This window comes from Aricia agestis, chromosome Z, assembly GCF_905147365.1.
Source record: "Aricia agestis chromosome Z, ilAriAges1.1, whole genome shotgun sequence".
NCBI lineage: Eukaryota > Metazoa > Arthropoda > Insecta > Lepidoptera > Lycaenidae > Aricia > Aricia agestis.
In genome coordinates this window covers 26668978-26682575 of record NC_056428.1, presented here as the reverse complement: position 1 = coordinate 26682575, position 13598 = coordinate 26668978, and the positions used below count along the sequence as shown (strand labels likewise).

At 37.7% G+C, this 13598-nt stretch overlaps 1 protein-coding gene across 7 annotated transcripts in view; it reads right to left on the bottom strand.

Annotated features, from left to right (window-relative positions):
• The window catches only part of LOC121739404 (protein NDRG3), a 136309-nt gene that overhangs the window by 112451 nt on the left and 10260 nt on the right, over nt 1-13598 (bottom strand). The window lies entirely within an intron of this gene.

The following is a 13598-nucleotide window of genomic DNA, read 5'->3' as shown; positions in this document are numbered from 1 at the left end:
ATACAAGAATACAAGAATTGCTCGTTTAAAAAGATATAAGATTATGTGATTAGTAAATGAAAGTATCATCAGAGATTAGTAACATTTAACACAACAACACAGAGTGACAACAATTATGGACTAAAATATTACTTTACCAAAGTTAGGAATTATTTGAACTTAAACCCGTACTATATGGGAACTGTGAACTATCGTAAATGTTTTGACAGCAGTTCCCCATTTGACATTTTCCATTTAAGAACGTTATGCGCATAACCACTGACCTCTATAATACACTGGACAGGCTATGCCGTACAAAATGTCAGCTATTTTTTGTGCCTATTTGAAGCGCCGCGGTGAGCGTACCGTGAACTAATTACATAGGAAATGACAACCGCCATTTGCAAAATAGTAGTTCCAAGTACACTCACTACTGCTTTCACATAGCAATCAGCGCCAATATGGCGACTTTCAAATAGGAACATTTTATTGATAGCGATCGCCTGTCCAGTGTATTATAGAGGTCAATGCGCATAACTCACGTTTTATTTGACGCACAGATTTGAAACTACCCTACTTGCGAGAATATAGTAAATATCTTTATAGCAAGCCTCTTCAACATGCATCAATTTGCCAGTTTCCTTTTATAACAATCCTTTACAGTCGACAATACTCAATGTATGCAATTTCAGATTGGAAAAAGATTATTTTGATGTCCACGCTCGAAATCTCTCGACCAGTTTCGTTATACAATTCACTAACGTTCGAAACGGAATATTCAATTGCAAATAATAAGCTTTAAGCATTGCTGAAGTGTACTTTGTCGTCGATAAAAGAATAAATGTATGTAATTATCTGCATTAGCATCGAAACGCTAATGCAGATAATTACATAGGGCGAAGCTAGATGTCAAAAATGTATGAGATTTGACATAACGCGTCGTAGGCGGCATGACACTTAGCCATGTGTTTTGTCAAATGCCATACATTTTTGACCTCTAAGGGTCAATTGACAGATTTCGTGAGCATGAGAAGTCACGCAAATCTGTCAAATCCATACAAATTTAGAAATGCATCGACGCGTCGCGTTGCGGTCTGAATTGACCTTAACTTCGCTATCGAAACTTGCGCACGCATTATGACAATTAACACAAAACATTTATTCTTGCAAATGCATCTTGACTAAGCACTATGTTTCTATATGGGGCATATAATATTATCCATGACCGAAGTTGACTGCGCAACTTACTGCTCAATCATGGCAACAATCATAGTTATCCGTCAACGTGGAGCCTGGCTCTGAGGCAGCTCAGTGTGAACGCAGCTTGAGCCTTGAACAATGTTTCGTCGTTGAACTCATGGCTCGGCCTTAAACTAGGCCTTTCCTAAGTTATTGATTGAATCGAAGGCCGCCCGAGTGAGCCGTATCCTCCATATGTCAATTAAGGATATCGACCCAGAGTTCTCAATTAATTTTGAAGTTATCCAACTCGCTTCAGCGTCTTTGATTGCTTAATTAATGCAGCGATCGTAAGGAACGTGCGCTATCATCATTATTATCGCAACAAGAGATTGTACGAAATCGGCAAAATGCTCGGTGCCGCGCGATAATACTATGATTAATTTTATATATTTATATCAAATTTCAATGAAATCACGATAAGAGATTTAACTGTACACACAAGAAAACATACAGGAGAGAAACCATTTAGTTGTGACATTTGTTCAAAGTCAAGGAAACACCATTTGACTGAACACACAAGAGTGCATGCGGTCACTTAAAACTACCTCATAACATCTCGAAACGATCTACCGTAAATAATTACCACACTAGACAATCTAGAATTCAAGAACTGAAGCCAGAAGACCTCAATACAATAAAATGCAATTTAAAAAATCTGAAGCCTAGCCTCCATTCTGGTAGTCGGTTACAAACAATGGAATTTCAAGCACCATTTCGGCTCCCCGACATAATCACGACATACATTCGACAAAATACTACTTACCAGGTAATTCCTTTACTACGTCAGCTTAGTATACAAATAGCGTCCATGACATAGCAATTATATGTAACGGAGCGTAATCTCTCGCCGGGGACCTCAGCTATTGTCTCAGCGCTTTGGAGTGAGGATGAAAACTTAATCCTTATCGTGCATACGGAGTGGATGGGCTTTAGACAAATTATACAGACGTGTTTATTTGGATTGGTAAGCAAAAACGTAATCTATCTAGAGGTGCTTCAAAAAGTTAACACAGATAAGTTAGTTATAAACATATCTATATTATATATAAAACTCAAAGGTGACTGACTGATTGACATGGTGATCTATCAACGCACAGCCCAAACCACTGGACGGATCGGGCTGAAATTTGGCATGCAGGCAGATGTTATGACGTAGGCATCCGCTAAGAAAGGATTTTGATAAATTCCAACCCCAATGGGTTCAAATAGGGGATGAAAGTTTGTATATAATAATACTTCTTAACGCGAGCGAAGCCGCGGGCAAAAGCTCGTAATAAATAAAAATAAGTTTATACGTGGGAGAACCATGCTTCGGCACGAATGGGCCGGCTCGACCGGAGAAATACCACGTTCTCGCAGAAAACCGGCGTGAAACAGCGGTTACGCTGTGTTTCGCCGAGTGAGTGAGTTTACCGGAGGCCCAATCCCCTACCCTATTCTTTTCCCTATCCTCCCCTATCACCCTATTCCCTCTTAAAAGGCCAGCAACGCACTTGCAGCTCTTCTGATGCTGCGAGTGTCCATGGGCGACGGAAGTTGCTTTCCATCAGGAAATGAGGGGGAAAATTCAATATGTACTTTACCCCATTACTAAAATATGTCTTAATATTTCTTTGTATTATTTCATTGTATTTGGTATGGACTATTGCTCGACACTTTAGAGAGGTATTATTAAAATAGTTATTATACTCGAAAAATGAACGGTTCCCGCGCAATAAAGCTATATAGTTAAAAATTAATCGACTGTTATGAATTCTCCACCCATTCGAGCTATCGGCAAGTATACGTAAAGTATTTTCAAGTTACACGAGAAATATGAACAAAATTTCGTGGCTTGAAGTACGCCGAAATTTTCAAGTTAATTAACCTCAAACACTCATGATCATACGTATCACGTTTAACCTGACGTGAAATCTTATTTAACAAGGGTAAAAGATTGGTTGAAACATTAAATTAACCCATGCAACGTTAATGCAACTTTGTTTATTGTAATATAGTAGAATTAGAGCGATACCTCACCGGGACGCCATCGCCACCGACGCGACGTGCCCAACGGCGTCTCCAACTTTTTTTTTTATTATTATGAAATAAGGGGGATACGTGCAAACGGGTCACCTGATGGAAAGCAACTTCCGTCACCCATGGACACTCGCAGCATCAGAAGAGCTGCGGGTGCGTTGCCGGCCTTTTAAGAGGGAATAGGGTAATAGGGGAGGGTAGGGAAGGGAATAGGGGAAGGTAGAGAAGGAAATAGGAGAGGGTAGGGAAGAGAAAAAGGTAGGGGATTGGGCCTCCGGTAAACTCACTCACTCGGCGAAACACAGTTTCACGTCGGTTTTCTGTGAGCCCTCGGTGAGATCGATATTTCTCCGGTCGAGCCGCCCCATTCATGCCGAAGCATGGCTCTCTCACGTCACTATAAGTTCTATTGAGATGTATGACGGCTACTATGACGGGTAACTCACCTGGCGACCGACTGGCTACGTTGCCAAGTAGCCAGCATAGCCAGAGTCGATCGCTCCGCATGCGGCGACTGTTGACGTTGGCAGTTGTTTGCACGTCTTTATGTGCTTCGTCACTCAATCAGTCGCTGATTTTAGTGATATCCTCGGATAATTGAACATTTTTTCAACGTATTTTCTGATATAAAATAAAAAGTAGAGTTGGACTCGCGCACGAAGAGTTCCGTACTATTATAGAGTAAAAATTATTTATTTTATTTATATTTCACTATTCATTATTAAAGTATAAATACAGCTGAGCATTTCTGTACATTTCAAGTGCCTTACCTGTTGTCATCATTGATACTGAGCAAAAAATTAAAATCACGTTTGTTGTACGGGAGCCCCCTAAAAAATTATATTTATTTTGTTTTTAGTATTTGTTGAGCGGCAACAGTAATACATAATCTGTGAAAATTGTAACTCTCTAGCTATTACCGTCTTGAGCAGCCTGGAGACAGACGGACAGACATCGAAGTCTCAGTAATGGGGTCCCGTTTTTATCCTTTCGGTACGAAACCCTAAAAACGGAAAATGATCTAAAATTTACTTAAAGAGAAGATAATGTTGTTTAAAGAGATCAGAATTATTGGAATAAAAATATGCGGACTGCATATTTTGATCCTTACAAAATTATCTATGGCCTACCTTATCGTTCTAAACTTAAAATCGCTTATCTGTTATCACACTTTTTCAAAGCTTCGAATGGACACAAATATTCGGCGTTAAATTTAAATTAAATCCAATTTAACATTCAGCACATTGTTTTGTAAAACAATGCCTTTATTCTGTAATGCACGAAAATTGGAAACTGTAGAATAATTTTAGGAGTAACTCGGTGAATTTTACGTGAATATTATACTGAGGGGAATACCGAAGAAGATATTTCAATTTCATTCATCATTCTTCCGTGAAAAGAGAAGTGGAAAGTATTTATCGATGTGATAATATTTTTTTTAAATTAGGATTTAGTAAGGTTCCATACGATTACTTACAGGTAGAGTCGGGTAGTAGGGTTTGTATTAATGCGTCCGCGCGAACAAGCGGTTAGGCCTCTAAAGAGATCACAACTATATTATGTAACGAACGCGACCGCGCCGTTTACATACGCATATAAATTGACCCTAATTCTCTGCTCTTTCGTTTTTACTTCTGCCGGCAGTCGGCACGCAGTGTAACTTTTTTTTGTGAGTCTGTATTGAAAATTCCAAGTTAGTTATCAGAAGAGCTGCATGTGCGTTGCCGGCCTTTTAAGAGGGAATACGCTCTCGTTTGAAGGTTTGCAGGGCGTTTATTTTTTTGTGGCAAGCACTCTATCGCTACTGTACTCGGTAGCTGATCAGGCTCTTACGAGTGTTTCATTTTTGAAACAAATATTTTTAATATATCAGTAATAAAAAATACAATTATTTTGCCTTTGCGAAAGTGCGAGTCGGACTCGCGCACGTAGGCTTCCGTTATAGAGCGAAAATAAGGAAAAAAATGTGTTTTTTGTATGACACCCCCCTTCATTATTTATTTTAATTTTATTATTTAATATTAAATTACACATATAATTAAGGATTTTGTGAAAATTTCAAGTGTCTATATGTTTTCATTATGGATTACGAGCCAAAAAGACAAAAAAAAATACGTTTGTTGTATATGTCGTAGGATGATTTGATAAATCCGTGTTTTCGCGAAATCCCTAGAATTTTCGCGAAAATTCGATTTATCAAATCATCCTACGATGTCGTAGGATGATTTGATAAATCGAATTTTCGCGAAAATTCTAGGGATTTCGCGAAAACACGGATTTATCAAATCATCCTACGACATATACATGGGAGAGCCACGCTTCGGCACGAATGGGCCGGCTCGGCCATAGAAATACCACGTTCTCACAGAAAACCGGCGTAAAACAGCGCTTGCGCTGTGTTTCGCCCTTTCCTATAATTCCCTTCCCTTCCCTTCCCTTCCCATCCCTACCCTCCCCTATTACCTTATTCCCTCTAAAAAGGCTGGCAACGCACATGCAGCTCTTCTGATGCTGCGAGTGCCCACGGACGACGTAAGTTGCTTTCAATCAAGTGACCCGTTTGCTCGTTTGCCCCGTATTTCATAAAAAAATAGGAGCCCCCCGTAAATATTAACTTTATTTTATTTTCAGTATTTGTTGCTATAGTGGCACCAGAAATACATAATTTGTGAAAATTTCAGAAGTCTAGCTATAGCGGTTCTTGAGTTACAGCCTGGAGACAGACAGACAGATGGACAGACAGACGGACAGACATCGAAGTCTCAGTAATAGGGTCCCGTTTTTACCCTTTGGGTACTGAACCCTAAAAATGATAAGAAGCTGCAACTTTAACAATTTAGATAGTCGTCTTTTAACACTTTTTAAAGTAAATGAAATAGAATATGTACAAAACAGATAAGTAAATGAAAATATCGAGATGTTGCAAACATATTCACAATCATAGTGGCAATTACGATTATATTGTCAGCAATTTATCGTTGCCTAAAATAAACAGGGGCAGACAGTTATACAATTTTAGTAATTTCGAAGTGAAATGAGAAGTTTCAAACAACTTATAAGTGAATTGTCATTTCGACTGCTATCGAATTAAACTTGAACTAAGGAACTTGTAAACGAAATGGCGAACTCTTGACGCCGTTGGTGTTCTCTTATCTATGAGGGCTTCTTCTTCAAATAGAGAGACTAAAATATAGATTTTCTATTCAAAACGTTGTATTAAAAATTTAAAAACTAATTAAACATAATAAAAGTAATAATATGATTGGCTGTATAAAATTTAATTTAGTTATGTTTAAATAATCTATTTAAATATTATGATGTATTGGACGTTAAGTAATATTACTCCTTCAAATAAATTAAAGTATTCATATTATTCACAATCGTTATTTTTGAGTACGGAAATTGAAAATAATCTATTAAGGTGAGACCGCACTACGCGGCAGCGACGCGAAACAACACTTTCGTTCCATAGAACAATAAAGTTATTAGTTAATATACCAGGTATATTAACTTTATGCATAGAACTGACGTTTTACAAACTTAAATCTGACGCTATAGTTCAACGTGAAGTGTCGCGTCGTATCGTGATTCGAGTCGCTTTAGTGCGGTCCGTTACCGTTAGAATGCAGATTACGTTAACGTGCACATTACCTAGGTAATCTGCAGGTTCAGTGTTCGTTCACACAAAGTGTGGAAATTTTATATAAAAAAATATTTAAAACTTTTACACTTATATTATTTACACTTTACCTAGTTAGTTTGCATTATCTTCCTTAATTCCTTAAAAGTCCTAAAAACTTTTTATGCTTTTCAACGACTATTGTTGTTGTTTTTATTTTTTTTCTTGTCGATACGATCTGTTATATTTTATTAGTGGAGTAACATTATACCTACTTAAAATTTAATAATTTAATTCCTTGTTTATGGCCAAAAAGTTATATTAAATAATTATCTACAACTAAATAACATGTTTTATTCAAATAATAACCTGTTTTATGTAATTTAATGAGAATAGGTTAGGAATATAAGTGAGTTTTGCGATCTCTCCTAAGCCTTCGATTGTGTTGAGCATGCTACATTAATCAGGAAACTGCGCCACTACGGCATTAAGGACTCTGCTCTCAGCCTTTTGACTTCTTGTTTTATATAATATTAAGTTACAAGATTGTAAACTTTATTTTAAAAAGATAGAAAAAAAGTGAGCCCCGTGCGAGTTTCTTACGCCGGTTCTTCTCGCCGGGTTAGTCCCGAACCGGTGGTAGGCAACATGCAGGACATTCTGAAAACATTTATTTAAATATATATTTTTTGCACTTTAAGTGACTCACCCAGATAATCTGCAGAATACCTTGTTAATCAGCAGTCTTACTGGTTTACGCACATTAACTGTACTTAACATAATATATATTCTGAGAGACAGACAGCAGACTGGCAATAGAGCAAAAACACGTGTGGCACTCAGGGACTACCACTGTAAAGCTGATAAATAGCATTTTTTATCAACTTATGCAATAATAATTCACATACGTCTAGTCGCACGCACACAAACACCGTACCGTAGTCTGCCAACGCCGCACGAGTTTCTTGATTCGGTCGCCGCGGACAAAGCCCGCAATTAAAGCTAACCAATAGCTTAAAAATATATTATAATGTGAGTAATATATTTACCCTTCTGGTACGGAACCAAAATATGTTAACAAATTAAATTGGTGTTCGTTGTTGGATTTGTTTTTTTAGGATCTGATCTTTGAGTGGCTGACAGATCTACAAATGTTGACTCAATTCTAGATCCAAAGCCGAATCGTGGAAATGGTTTCCCTCCATAAAATCAAGATATTCAAATGTAGAGGTATTATTTATTTGAGGCAAAAGAAAATACCTCTGAAGGATAATATGATTTAATTTTATCTATCTAGTTTATGTGGTTAAAGAGTTTTAAATAACTAATAATATTCTTTGATAGTACCTTCATAAGTACATTTCGTCAGATTTTCGCAAGGCCAGCTCCATGCAATTTTTTTTTATGAAATAAGGGGGACAAACGAGCAAACGGGTCACCTGATGGAAAGCAACTTCCGTCGCCCATGGACACTCGCAGCATCAGAAGAGCTGCAGGTGCGTTGCCGGCCTTTTAAGAGGAAATGGGTAATAGGAGAGGGTAGGGAATGGAAGGGAATGGAAGGGAATAAGGGAGAGTAGGGAAGGGAATAGAATAGGGGATTGGACCTCCGGTAAACTGAGTCACTCGGCGAAACACAGCGCAAGCCTTGCGCTGTTTCACGCCAGTTTTCTGTGAGAACGTGATATTTCTCCGATCGAGCCAGCCCATTCGTGCCGAAGCATCGCTTTCCCACGTGTAATTATTGAAATAAAGTCATAAAATTTTTCAAAGTGTCGTTTTCCCGTTATACTTCGAAGTATCTACCCTTGAAGAAATAGATTCATGGGCAGACGGGAGACCTACGTCATTTGGTCGGGTTATGTGAGACTTGTTGATTTACACGACCAAAATACGTAGGTTCACAATCTGCCTATGAATCAACTTCTCTACACATATTTCTTGTAAAAATTTATAGAGCAACAGACAAGAATATCCCTTGAGTATTTCAATAGATGGTTCCCGTTCGATTCGTGAACATACAGTGCATTTTATTGAGCCTCACAAAATATGTCGTCGCTACATACATTTGTTTTATAGGTTGCGTTCACAGAAAATGTCTACATTTCTTTACTAAGTCTGTTTAAAGTTATTTCGCATTGCAGTTTCTATAGCAGTGTTTATGTTGTTGGCATAGATCATCTCAGGCGAAATGACTTTGAACCGAATCGTTTTTGAAAGTGGGTAGGTAGTTTGTCTGAATTATGCCAATAATTTTATGGTCGCGGCTAGCAAATATTGTAACAACCTCACAACTCAATTTTTTTAACCGACTAAAAACTGAGATTTTCATGTCAACGCATAAACGTGTATGTCTTGATTACTATTATCATCTCTACTTTCGTTGCTTTATTGAGAATTTGAGACGCTATAAAAAGAGATAGATTCAAGCAAGAACTAATTACTAAATACTATAGTAAATATTATAGTTCATGTTTGAATCTCTATTATAATAATCTATATAGAGATTAGAGGTACAGTAAGAGTCTCTCACAGAATTTCGCATTTCATTTCAAGTATTTCAATAAATTGAGTACCTTCTTAAAAGCAATAAATAAAGGTTAAATCGTAATCTTATGTCCTGGTGTGAACCATACAGTTAATATACCTAGCGGAATAGAGAAACAAAGGCCTGAACAAGCGAGATGTCACTATCAGTAACACTGCGTGGTAAAAAAAATATCCACAGCCGAACATATAACCTCCTCCTTTTTGGTTAAAAAGAGACGTGTGATACATATATGATAGCATACCATTAGCATACCAATTTTTTTCATCTGTTTGACGTCCAGTCGGCATATCGGCGCGTTGACAATTTAATATCTAATGGTGCCTTCTCACGGCGCGTTTTATCGCAAGCCGCGCCGCGCCCGCTCGAGCCACGCGCCGTGTGAAGGGGTGGCTCGTGCTCGCCTATGGCTCGTGCTCGCTACATTTTCACAAGTATCTTTCTAAAGCTGGCTGGCTCACGGCGTGTGATATCACAAGCCGCGCCGCGCCGAGCCAGCTATAGAAAGATACTTGTGAAAATGTATACGTAAACAAATTTTTACACACAGACGTTAATCAATTTCGGTTTCGTTTGACAGCTCGAGATTGTTGCTCTATTCCGCTAGGTATATTAACTTTATGGTGTGAACACCCCTATTGCTGCCAATATTCAATTCTAGACAGACGGTCATTCATAACCGCGACCTACGACTTGAGAAATCTAAAGGTAACTGTCCGATCTTAGCCGCAAGCGACTGCGACCGACAAACATTTTAATAAAATGCCGCTTTATGACATAGACATAGACTTTATTAGGTTTCATTTTCTACCGACATTGATCTAGCGACCCATGTAGCTACTACAAAATAAGTAAAAAAGTGTAACTTGCCTATGTCACAAAATGGCATTTTATATTTTGAATGAATTTTTGTCGTCGCGATCGCCGTGTTGATCGGAACGGTACTTTAACATAAAATATACTTCATTCCCGTGTTTATGCACAAATCTGTTCAGGTCACTCCGCAAATGACACATGCCGCTCTGAGTGTTGCACAAATCGAGCCCGCGTTTTGTGCATTCCCGTGTGTGCACAAAATATCGAGTCGGTTCTACCTGTGATCAGTCTGACGTGTTCCCCTAGCCTAGCCAAAAGGTTTGCTTAATCACTTCTTTACAGAATCGCCGCCGCAAAATGTATATTGTATGGAATTGATACAAACGTATGCCATACATTTTTATATAAGCTATAAAGATGCGATAAAGAAAACGTGTTGGCTAGGAGCTCAGATTCTTTCAGCCTTCCCGTATATGGATCGCCTTTGAACAACACTATGAGTCGGCCAAATCAATGCACTAGCACATTTACTGCGCTGTTAATACGTGACGTACTGCATTACTGAGTTCTCCTTACACTTACGCCAAAAACGGCTATAGACAGTTAAGTTAAATTAGATTTAAATAAATGTTAGCCCAGAAATAAGGTCGTACGAACTGTGTCCCGCTTCGAAATCGACCGGCCGTGCTGGCACGGGGCCAGGGTACCGGAGACAGTGCTTTCAATTTGTGAACGCCTGTGCCAAGCACCGAGTCCTAGGAAAATTCGCGCTCCGCTTATCGCAAGGGTTATCAAACTTTAATCACTAATTAGTAATTACTAATTTCATATACCATTTATAGGTTAGAGTAGTACCCTAGTAAATGAATGCTCAAAAAGGGGGTGTACTTTTAAAAGTCGAAAACAGAAATTTTGGCTACGAAACTTTGTTTGGACTAGTTAGAAGATAAACATTCTAAAACTCCTGACCCCTCCGAGGTGAGCCGGAGGGGAGAGGAGGGAAATAAGGACGGATTTTTTGGATTTATTGCCTAATTTTCAAAAACGGTGCTTCGTATGGAATTTTATTATACTACATAGTAAAAGCTAATAAAATTCTCTACAACTTTGTCCTTTACACTTTGTATCTATCTCCAATCGTTACCTACCTATGAGCTTCTAAAAGTGGTCGATTTTCAATACGACCTTAGGATATTTGTATTTTCTGAAATATCTAAATTTTTTGAAGACAGTAAATAGATAAATAATAGCCTGTTTTATGGTTTTTTATAAAACACAAAAGAAAAAATCCCAGGTTTTCTTGACTATAAGAAAAAATCATTGACTTTTCAATGGCCATAGAAAAGTTGTATGGCAACAAATCTTTACTTCGTTTTATAAAACTGAAAATTTCATTGTAATGACAAAAAATCTTCTACATTTTTATTGCTAATAGTCAACTTAATAATAATTAATCCTAATCTATGGTCAGTGCAGACTATTTTTACCTAAAAATACATTTTTGAGTCTTTCTGCGGTACGAGGCTCAGTGTTTTTTGTAATTTCGAGGAGTCGATTTAGTGCGATCTCGGCAACGCGGCAAATGTATGGTCAAGGTTGTTTGCTCAGGGGGTGGCCTTAACTCAGAAGGCATCAAAGCATCAATTATTATCAAACTTAAAACTCGCATATATACACATCATGTCAGTGCTAAGCATTATGGTACCTAGGTAGATTTTATACTCTGGCTTCCATTCCGAAAATATTCACGCTTCGCCACTGTTACCTAGTAATTACTATCTAAGTACTAGATCCAAGATATTATCTAGGCCTTTCATCCTCGTGTTACCTTGCGTCACACGAAGGTCGTTTTAGCACAGACTACATATTAGTTTAACAAGTTTTAGAGGTAATGTTATATCTCTGAACTGATATCAAGAAAATCGCCATGATCACTTTACTAGTACATAGATAGATCAGTAGATCTATCAAAACATAATTATAAGATAATCTACCACCCTCTTAGTAATAAAGATAACTACGCAGATTATAGCTATTACTGTTTCTCTGTCTTTTTTAGAGTTCCGTGCCCAAAGGGTAAAAACGGGCCCTATCACTTCGTCGTCTGTCCATCTGTCTGTCTGTCTGTCTGTCTGCCTCCAGGCTGTATAGCTAAGAACCGCTATAGCTAGACTTCTAAAATTTTTCACAGAATGTGTATTTCTGTTGCCACTACAACTACAAATACTCACTAAAAACTAAATAAAATTAATATTTAAGGGGGGCTTACGTACAATAAACATGATTTTTTTGCCTTTTTTGCTTGATATCAATAATAGCAAGAGGTAGGCACATGAATTCTGAATTATATGTGTACTTTAATAATTAATAATAAAATTTTAGTAAAATAAACATTTAAGGGGAGCTCCCATACAAAAAACACAATTTTTGGCATGTTTTTGCTCTAAAAAGATTCGGAACCCTTTGTGCGCGAGTCCGACTCGCACTTGACCGATGTTTTTTATCTAACAAGGATAAATATACTTTGTTTACGAATAATACATATACGTATAATTTTTGTTTGTGTCATTATTTTTATTAGTTAAGTGGATAATGGATTGTAATTTGTTTTTCAGACTGAATGCCTCGTGGCTAGAGGTAAGTCTAACCTCTAGACATACTTTCGGCGGCTTGACGAAGTTCAGTATATTTCCATACCCGAACGACAATCCTTTGAAGATAAGATAAAAAAAATCGACCAAATGCGAGTCGGACACGCGCATGAAGGGTACGGTACCCTTCGTGCGCGTGTCCGACTCGGGACGGTCGAGGGTACGGTATTCAGCGAAAGTTAGCAAAAAAAATCTGTTTTTTGTAAGGTAGAATAAATATTTATTTTATTTTAATTTTATCATAAATTATTATTAAAGTACGAATATAATTAAGAATTATGCGAGTATTTCAAGTGCCTATCTGCTAGATACCATTATTGATTCCGAGCAAAAAGACCAAAAAAATCACGCTTGTTGTATGCTGGCCCCCGTTTGTTGTATTTATTTTATTTTATTTTATTTTTAGTATTTGTGGTTATAGCGGCAACTGAAATATAGAATTTGTAAAAATTTCAGAAGTCTAGCTATAGCTGTTCTTCAGTTACAGCCTGGAGACAGACGGACAGACGGACAGACATCGAAGTCTCAGTAATAGGGTCTCGTTTTTACCCTTTGGGTACGGAACCCTAAAAATAGTAAGTCAGTCGATGGCTGGAAGTTTGATGTGAACACAGCCTAAGTATGCTTTAGCCTTTAGGCATATATTAGTAGTCATAGCAATACACATATTATATCGTACATAAGCATCTAGGTACATAGTTTTGTAGGCCATGTACTACTACTA